The 9,063-nt window shown below is 38.7% G+C and overlaps 1 pseudogene; it reads left to right on the forward strand.

Annotated features, from left to right (window-relative positions):
- Positions 1–208: 208 nt before the first annotated feature.
- Positions 209–3,627, forward strand: LOC100981488 (keratin, type I cytoskeletal 18-like; annotated as a pseudogene).
- Positions 3,628–9,063: the final 5,436 nt, after the last annotated feature.

Genomic DNA, 9,063 nt, shown 5'->3' on the forward strand with positions numbered 1-9,063 from the left:
ACAGAACTACCATTCAATCCAGCAATCCCATTACTGTGTATATACCCAAAGGAATATAAATTATTCTGTCATAAAGACACATGCACGTTTATGTTCATTGCAGCACTATTCATAATAGTGAAGACGTGGAATCAACTTAAAAGCCCATCAATGATAGACTGGATAAAGAAAATGTGTTACATATATACCATGGAATACTACACAGCTGTAAAAAAGAATGAGATCATGTTCTTTGAAGGAACATGGATGAGCTGGAGGCCATTATCCTTAGCAAACTAATGCAGTAAGAGAAAATCAAATACTGTATGTTCTCAGTTATAATTGGGAACTAAATGATGGGAACACATGGACACATAGAGGGGAACAACACACACTGGGGCCTATGGGAGGGTGGAGGATGGGAGGATGGAGAGGCAGGAATAATAACTAATGGGTACTAGGCTTAATATCTGGGTGGTGAAATTATCTGTACAACAAACCCCCAAGACACAAGTGTACCTATATAACAAACGTGCACATGTACCCTTGAACTTAAAAGTAAAAAAAAAAGGAAAACCCAGTTCCAGATTGTTTTATGGTTGAATTCTACCAAACATTTAAAGAAGAACAAACACAAAGTGTTCTCAAACTCTTTTCAAAAAATAAAGAGGAAGAAATACTTTCAAACTCATTTTGAGGACACTTTGATCTGACAACAAAGCCAGACAAGAGCATTACAAAAAGTAAAAAATTACAGGACAATGTGCCCGATGCAAAAATTTTCAGCAAAATACTAGCAAATGAAATTTAATAGTGCATTAAAAAGATTATTCACCATGATCAAGTGGGATACATCCCAGGGATTCAAGGATAATTCACCATAAGCAAATCCAATAGAGAAAATATATCACATTAATAAAATCAAGGACAAAAACCATCTGATCATTTCAATAGATACAGAAAAAGCATCTGACAAAATTCAACATCCTTTCTTGATAAAAATCTCAACAGATTATGTATAGGAGAAATGTACCTCAAAACAATAAGGGTCATATACGACTAACTCACAGCTAAAGTCATACCAAATAGGGAAAAGTTGAAAATTTTCCGCTAAGAGTCAGACTCTCGGCACTTTTATTAAACATAGTACTGGAAATCCTAGCCGGAGCAATCAGGCAAAAGGAGAAACAGAAGGCATCCAAATTAGAAAGGAAGAAGTTAAATTTTCCCTGTTTGCAGACATGATCTTATATATAGAAAACTCTAGGGACTCCACCAAAAAAAGTTAGAACTAATAAGTGAATTTAGAAACGTTGCATGATACAAAATCAACATACAAAAATCAGCAGTGTTTCTATATACTAACAGCACACTACCTGAAAATGAAATAAAAAATCTTTATAAGAGCTACAAAACAGATTAAAAAAATACTTAAAAATGAATTTAACCGAGGAGGTGTACTGAAAACTATAAAGCATTGATGAAGGAAATTGAGGAAGACACAATTAAATGGAAAGATAGCCCATATTCATGAGTTGGAAAAATTAACATTGTTAGAATGTCCATACTACCCAAAATGATCTACAGATTCAATTCAATCCTTACCAAAATACCAATCACATTCTTCACAGAAATAGAAAGAACAATCCAAAATTTTGTATGGAACCACAAAAGACCTTGAATAGCCAAAGAAATCTAGAGCAGAAAGAACAAAACTGAAAGCATCATACAACCTGACTTCAAAATATATAAAACTATGGTAATCAAAACAGCATAGCAGTGGCATAAAAATAGACACAACGGGTCGGTAAAGCCGGAGTCGGGTCCTGTCGCCCTCCTCCCCGGACAGCATGAACTTCACCACTCGCTCCACCTTCTCCACCAACTAGCGGTCCCTGGGCTCTGTCCAGGCGACCAGCTACGGCGCCCGGCTGGTCAGCAGCACAGCCAGAGTCTATGCAGGCGCTGGGGGCTCTGGTTCCCGGATCTCTGTGTCCCGCTCCACCAGCTTCCAGGGCGGCTTGGAGTCCGGGGGCCTGGCCGCGGGGATGGCCGGGGGTCTGGCAGGAATAGGAGGCATCCAGCACGAGAAGGAGACCATGCAAAGCCTGAAAGACTGCCTGGCCTCCTACCTGGACAGAGTGAGGAGCCTGGAGACCGAGAACCGGAGGCTGGAGAGCAAAATCCGGTAGCGCTTGGAGAAGAAGGGACCCCAGGTCAGAGACTGATGCCATTACTTCCAGACCATCCAGAACCTGAGGATTCAGATCTTCGCAAATACTGTGGACAATGCCTGCATAGTTCTGCAGATTGACAATGCCCGTCTTGCCACTGATGACTTTAGAGTCAAGTATGAGACAGAGCTGGCCATGCGCCAGTCTGTGGAGAACGACATCCACGGGCTCTGCAATGTCATTGATGACACTGTCACTCGGCTGCAGCTGGAGACAGAGATCGAGGCTGTCAAGGAGGAGCTGCTCTTCATGAAGAAGAACCACAAAGAGGAAGCAAAAAGCCTACGAGCCCAGATTGCCAGCTGTGGGTTGACGGTGGAGGTAGATGCCCCCAAATCTCAGGACCTCGCCAAGGTCATGGCAGACATCCGGGCCCAATATGACGAGCTGGCTCAGAAGAACGGAGAGGAGCTGGACAAGCATTGGTCTCAGCAGATTGAAGAGAGCACCACAGTGGTCACCACTCAGTCCGCTGAGGTTGGAGCTGCTGAGACGACGCTCACGGAGCTGAGACGTACAGTCCAGTTCTTGGAGATGACCTGGACTCCATGAGAAATCTGAAGGCCAGCTTGGAATCTGAAGAACAGCCTGAGGGAGGTGGAGGCCCGCTACGCCCTGCAGATGGAGCAGTTCAATGGGATCCTGCTGCACCTGGAGTCAGAGCTGGCACAGACCCGGGCAGAGGGAGAGCGCCAGGCCCAGGAGTAGGAGGACCTGCTGAACGTCAAGGTCAAGCTGGAGGCTGAGATTGCCACCTACCGCAGCCTGCTGGAAGATGGCGAGGACTTCAATTTTGGTGATGCTCTGGACACCAGCAACTCCAGGCAAACCATCCAAAAGACCACCACCACCCACTGGACAGTGGATGGCAAAGTGGTGTCTGAGACCCACGACACCAAAGTTCTGAGGCATTCAGCCAGCAGAAGCAGGGTACCCTTTGGGGAGCAGGAAGTCAATAAAAAGTTCAGAGGTCATTGGATGTCAAAAAAAAAAAAAAAAAAAAAGACACATAGACCAACTGAACACAGTAGAAATCCCAGAAATAAATCCACACATTTACAGCCACTGAGTTTTGACAAATGTGCCAAGAACATACAATGGAGAAAGGACATTGTCTTCAATAAATTATGTTGGGAAAACTAGATATCCCCATGCAGAAGAATAAAATTAGACCTTTATCTCACACCATATGCAAAAATCAACTCAAAATAGATGAAAGACTTAAATGTAAGAGCCAAAGCAATGAAACTCTCTGAAGAGAACATGGGGCAAAATCTCCTTTATATAGATCTGGGCAATAATTTTTTTGACCTAAAAAGCACAGGCAACAAAAGCAAAAATAGGCAAGTGGGATTCCATTAAACTAAAGTGCTTCTTCACAGTATAGGAAATGATAAACAGAGTGAAGAGATAACCTACAGAATTGGAGAAAATATTTGCAAACTATACATCTGATAAGGGTTAATACCCAAATGTATAAAGAATTCAATTAAATAGAAAGAAAGAAAGTAATCCAATTTAAAAAATGGACAAAGGACCTAAACTGACATTTCTGAAAAGAAGATGTACAAATGTTCAGTGGGTATATGAAAAAATGCTCGTCACTAGTCATCAGGGAAATGCAAATTAAAACCACAATGAGATATCACTTCACTCCTGTAAGAATGCCTATTATCAAAAACACAAATGAGAACAGAACAAATATTGGTGAGGATATACAGAAAAGGGAATTCTTTTACATTGTTGGTGGGAATATAAATTAATACAGCTACTGTAGAAAATAGCATGGAGGTCACTCAAACAATAAAAAGAGAACTACCATATGATTCAGCAATCCTACTACTGGGTATATAAACAAAAGAAATGAAATCATTATGTTGAAGAGATATCTACACTCCCATGTGTATTCACAATAGCCAAGATATGGAATCAACCTAAGTGTTTATCAATGAATGAATGGGTGAAGAAAATGTGGTATATATATACACACACACAATGGAATACTATTCAGCCATAAAAAGAAGGAAATTCTGTTATTTATGACAACATGAATAAACCTCTATGACATTCTATTAAGTGACATAAGCCAGGCACAGGAAAACAAATACCATATGATCTCACTCATATATGGAATCTAAAATTGTTGATCTCATAGAAGCAGAAAATAATCTTGTTTACCAGAGGCTGGGCTGCTTGGCAGGGAGCGGGCAAGGGGGCGATTTAGAGAGATGTTGGTCAAAGGATACAAAATTACAGTTAGGAGGAATAAGTTCAAGAAATCTGTGGCATGGTGGCTATAGTTAATGACCATATATTGTATTTTTGAACAATGCTCATCACAAAATAACTATGTGAAGTAACGTATATTTTAGTTAGACTTAGCCATTTCACAATGTTCATATACTTCAAAGTATCATGTCATACCTAATAAGTACATGCAATTTTATTTGTCACTTTAAAATACATAAATAAATTTGAAAAAATAACGAAATACTATCAATCTGAGAAAAGAGAGAAATAGCTCCGAGTTTGAGCTCTCTCACAAAAAGATGAATTATTATCAGTGATTTTGGACAATTATGACTCTTAGATATGAGGGTAACATGGGACCCTGAAGAGAAGTTGGCAGTTAGGATTAAGACACAGAGTGGTGGTGTGGTTGAAGATTTGAATTCTACAGCTGGGTAAACCTGTGTTTAAATCATGGACCGATACTTCCAAACTATGTGATCTTGGGCAACTTATTTAACTCCCTAAGCCTTGGTTTCCTCATTTCGAGAAGGAAATTAATAAATCTCATTTTATGGAATTTTGGTGAGGAAGATGTGATATGTTAATTGTAACAAAATCCTAGGTTCACAGTAGGTACTTAATGAATGGTAGTATTATTGGCTATTATCATTTAAGTCATACAGAGAGTAGGGATGTCAAGCAAAAGATGATGTGTGAAAACCCTGATTGCACATTTACTCAGCATGAAACTGGGGCACATGTTTGTAGTAATTCAAATCTCTGCAAGTAAGATATGTGTGGCAACAAATCAATGAGGCAATTGAATTTATTTTGTAGAAAACAGAAAATACTGCTGAGAGGCGGTAATAATTCCATGTTAAGTAGGTGTCAAATGTTTCTTCTCTCCTTTCTCTTCTTCTTTTCCACCTCAGCAGTGGCACAGTGGCCTCAGAAAGGGAACTGGATCCCTCATGCCACTAACTAGCTGTGTCACTCAGTCCTTCTAGGCCTCAATTTTATATCTATAAGGGAGTTCTTCTGTTATGGTCTAGGTGTCTTTGCCAAAACTCATGTTGGAACCTTAATTCCCAGTACAAAAATGTTGGGAGGTCATCCTTTAAGAGATCACTGGGTCATTAAAATAGATTAATATCTTTCTCAGGAAACTGAAACAGTTCTTATGGAAGTGGATTAGTTTTTCTAGGAATGAATTTGTTTCTGCCAGAACGGGTTGTTATGAAGTGAGGTTGACTCTCATGTTTGACCTCTTTGCACATGCCCACTTCTTCTACTTCTTCGCCATGTTGTAACACAACATGATACCCTTCCCAGAAGCCAAGCAGATGCAGATGCCATGCTTCTTGGACTTCCCAGCTTCCAGAATTGTGAGCAAAAAAAGTCTTTTTTTTAAATAAATTACCCAGTCTCAGGTATTCTGTTATAGCAACACAAAACAGACTAAGACACCTTCCTTCAAGAAAACAAACTAAAAAATTCTATGAAGAAGATTCTCTTAGCCTTTGGCATTTTCATATAATGTGTTGATCACATGAAATAATGGATATAGAAGACTTGCTTTTCTGATGCTGCTCAATGACCTTAATATTCACTATTTTAGCTTCTGACTGGCCTTCCTTCTCAGATCTGGGCCAACACTGCCCAATCCCCAGTAAACACATACATCCAGGCCCCTCCAATCCTAAAAAAACAAGGAAAACACCCTCCCTTGATGCTGATCTCCCATCTAGTTATTCCTCGATCTCTCTCCTTTCTTTCCAGTCAGTCTCCTTGAAATAAGAGATACAGTATTTTCCTTTAATATTCTGGGGACTGAATCAGTGATTACTTGACCACTGCCTGGTCTTCTCAGGGCTAGCCTACTCTTGCTGCTTTGGGAGCCAGAACTGTAAAAGTAAATCCTATAGCATTTGAATTTGTTTAAAATGCAATTCTTGTTTTATCTGTGTTTTGTGAACATCCATAGATAAGTATGGATAAACGCAAGAAAAAAATGGAAAACTGTTAGAAGTCAGATGGTGTGGTGTTTAAGGAAATTATTGGCAAAAACTCTTCTTCTGACCAGATCCCAAGTTAATTAATGGGTTCTTCCTATAAGACAGTGAGTGAAAAGTTCAGAACACCAAGGGACAGATTCAGCTAGAAAGGCTCTTCAACAAAAATCCTTCTATTTCTACTTAAGATGATATAAAGTGATCATTACATATTATTCCCATCAGTTTCTCAGTTCTTGCTTGTGTGACTTCTTTCCTCAAATTACTTAAGAAACTTAAAGAGTGAAGGCAGCCTTATATATTAGTCCATTCTTGCCTTGCTGTAAAGAACGAACTACCTGAGATTGGGCAACTTATAAAGGAAAGAGTTTAGTCGACTCATAGGTCTGCAGGCTGGCAGCATTACTAGAGAAGCCTCAGGAATCATACCATCATGGTGGAAGGCCAAGGGGAAGCAGGCACGACTTACATGGCTGGAGCAGGAGGAAGAGAGAGCAAAGCGGGAGGTGCCACACACTTTTAAACAACCAGATTGCCTGAGAACTCACTCCCTGTCACAAGAACAGCAAGGGGCAAATCCGCCCCCATGATCCAATCACCTCCCACCGGGCCCCTCCTCCAACAGTGGGATTACAATTCGACATGAGATTTGGGCAGGGACACAAATCCAAACCATATCACCCTATAAGAGGTTTACCTGTGATTAAGCTCCATGACGCAATCTAGTCCAATGCTCCTTTTTTTGTGTACCAAATACCAGCAATGATGATATTTAAGTCCTACCTTTCCTTTCACATTTAGGACACTGAGAAGCATATTTCCTTTCTTCTCTCATAGAAATATTCAAAGCTGTAAGCATGTAAAAGTTCTCATGACATTGAGGGAGATAAAATGGTTGAAAACTATTGCATGCTTTTGCTTCCTTCTGATGGTAAGGTATATAAATTACTTCAGAGGAATAAAAGAGCAAGTTTTATGTTTTAGTCCTACCCTGGAGAGGGCTCATCTTTAACCCAGAGAAAGTCTTGGCATAGTTTTCTAAGAGCCTGACAAAGAAAGGCATAAATGGAGAAGGCAAACTTTCATATTTTAACATATAATTTTTCTTAAGAAGTGATCAGATCATGAGGAAATTATATATATATATATATATACACACACACATATATATGTAATTTTCAAATGAAAATTTAAAACGAGTGAAGTACGTGAATGAAGAGGTGAGGAAACAGAGACTTTGAATTGCTTGAATTCTCTATTCAAGAAGCTTGCCTGAGAGGAAAGGAGATAGAGAAATAACTGGAGGGAGGAGCAGAATCAAGGGAGAGTGTTTTGCTTGTGTTTTTAGGATTGGAGAAGCTTGACTTTTTTTTACTGAGGGAAGAATCTATCAGTGAGGATAGACTAAGCTACTGGGGAGAGAGAGAATGTGGAGGAAAATAAAACCTTGGGAAGATGAGCTAGGATTCCAAAGAAAGGGGAAAGTGAAAAGAAGAAGGGGTTGCCCAGATTTAGGCTTTGTAGAGATGGTGTGTATGAGGGAGGTAAGAAAGGGATTGGCTATGGTGTTTTTGTTTGTTTGAGATGTAAGTGAGTCTGAGAGGAGGCTGCCCACAAGTTGCTGTTTATCTGAGAGAAAACGGAACCATCAAGAGACTAAGGGTGGTTCTCAAAAATTTCAAAGAACAAGCATAATTATTTCAAACTTAATTTTGTTATAGTATTTGCTACCCATGGCCTTCAGTTTTCCTTCGGGCAATGTATAAAGTTACTGACTTAAAAATGATTGAATTATAAACTTGTGTTAAAATGAAGAACTCTTTCCTCCTCTGCCATGGTAAGAATTCATTTTAAAAAATATCTTCATATACATAAGAAATGTTTCATAAGCAAATTGCTCTTTTAAAGAGTTCCTGGAAATATTAGATGCATTATGCATGTACTGACCTTTCATGAATGTTCCATATTAATCATCTTACATTGTTTTTTGTATAGATGTAGAAATCTAGTTAGTTCAAGATCTAAAAATTCAGTATCAATGCAACTCATCATTTTGCTGTCAGATATGTATACAGCACATATACCCCTAAACTTAAAATAAAATTAAAAAAAACAAACTAAGGGACAAAAACAAAAACTCCCACTAGTTTTATATATTTACATTATGAAGATTATATACAAAGGAAAAGGCTTTCCTAAATCAGGTGTTAGCCGAAATAAAAAGAAAGAAAATACACAAAATTCTATTGCTTCGAATTGATTTCATTAATGGAAATAAATAAGGAATGTAATTAAGTAGAATAGGAAAATGATTTCAGATTTCTTTGTTGTACATTCATCAGTTGAAAAAATAAATTAAAATTTTCATTTTATTTTAGAACATAACACATTTTATGTTTTAACCAGCTAAGATCTGAGTCTATTTGCTGGTTTAGACACAGATGTATAAGTTTCTATTTGCAATATATTTGTATATCAGTACAAGTAGAAATTTCCTCTTCTAGAGGGGAAATCAGATTTTGTTTATATTTTTCTCCTTTGTGCTTTCACAGTATACTTACAGTAAATAAAATGTATGCGACGTGAAAGGGAGATAATACTTTTAG

This window comes from Pan paniscus, chromosome 4, assembly GCF_029289425.2.
Source record: "Pan paniscus chromosome 4, NHGRI_mPanPan1-v2.0_pri, whole genome shotgun sequence".
NCBI lineage: Eukaryota > Metazoa > Chordata > Mammalia > Primates > Hominidae > Pan > Pan paniscus.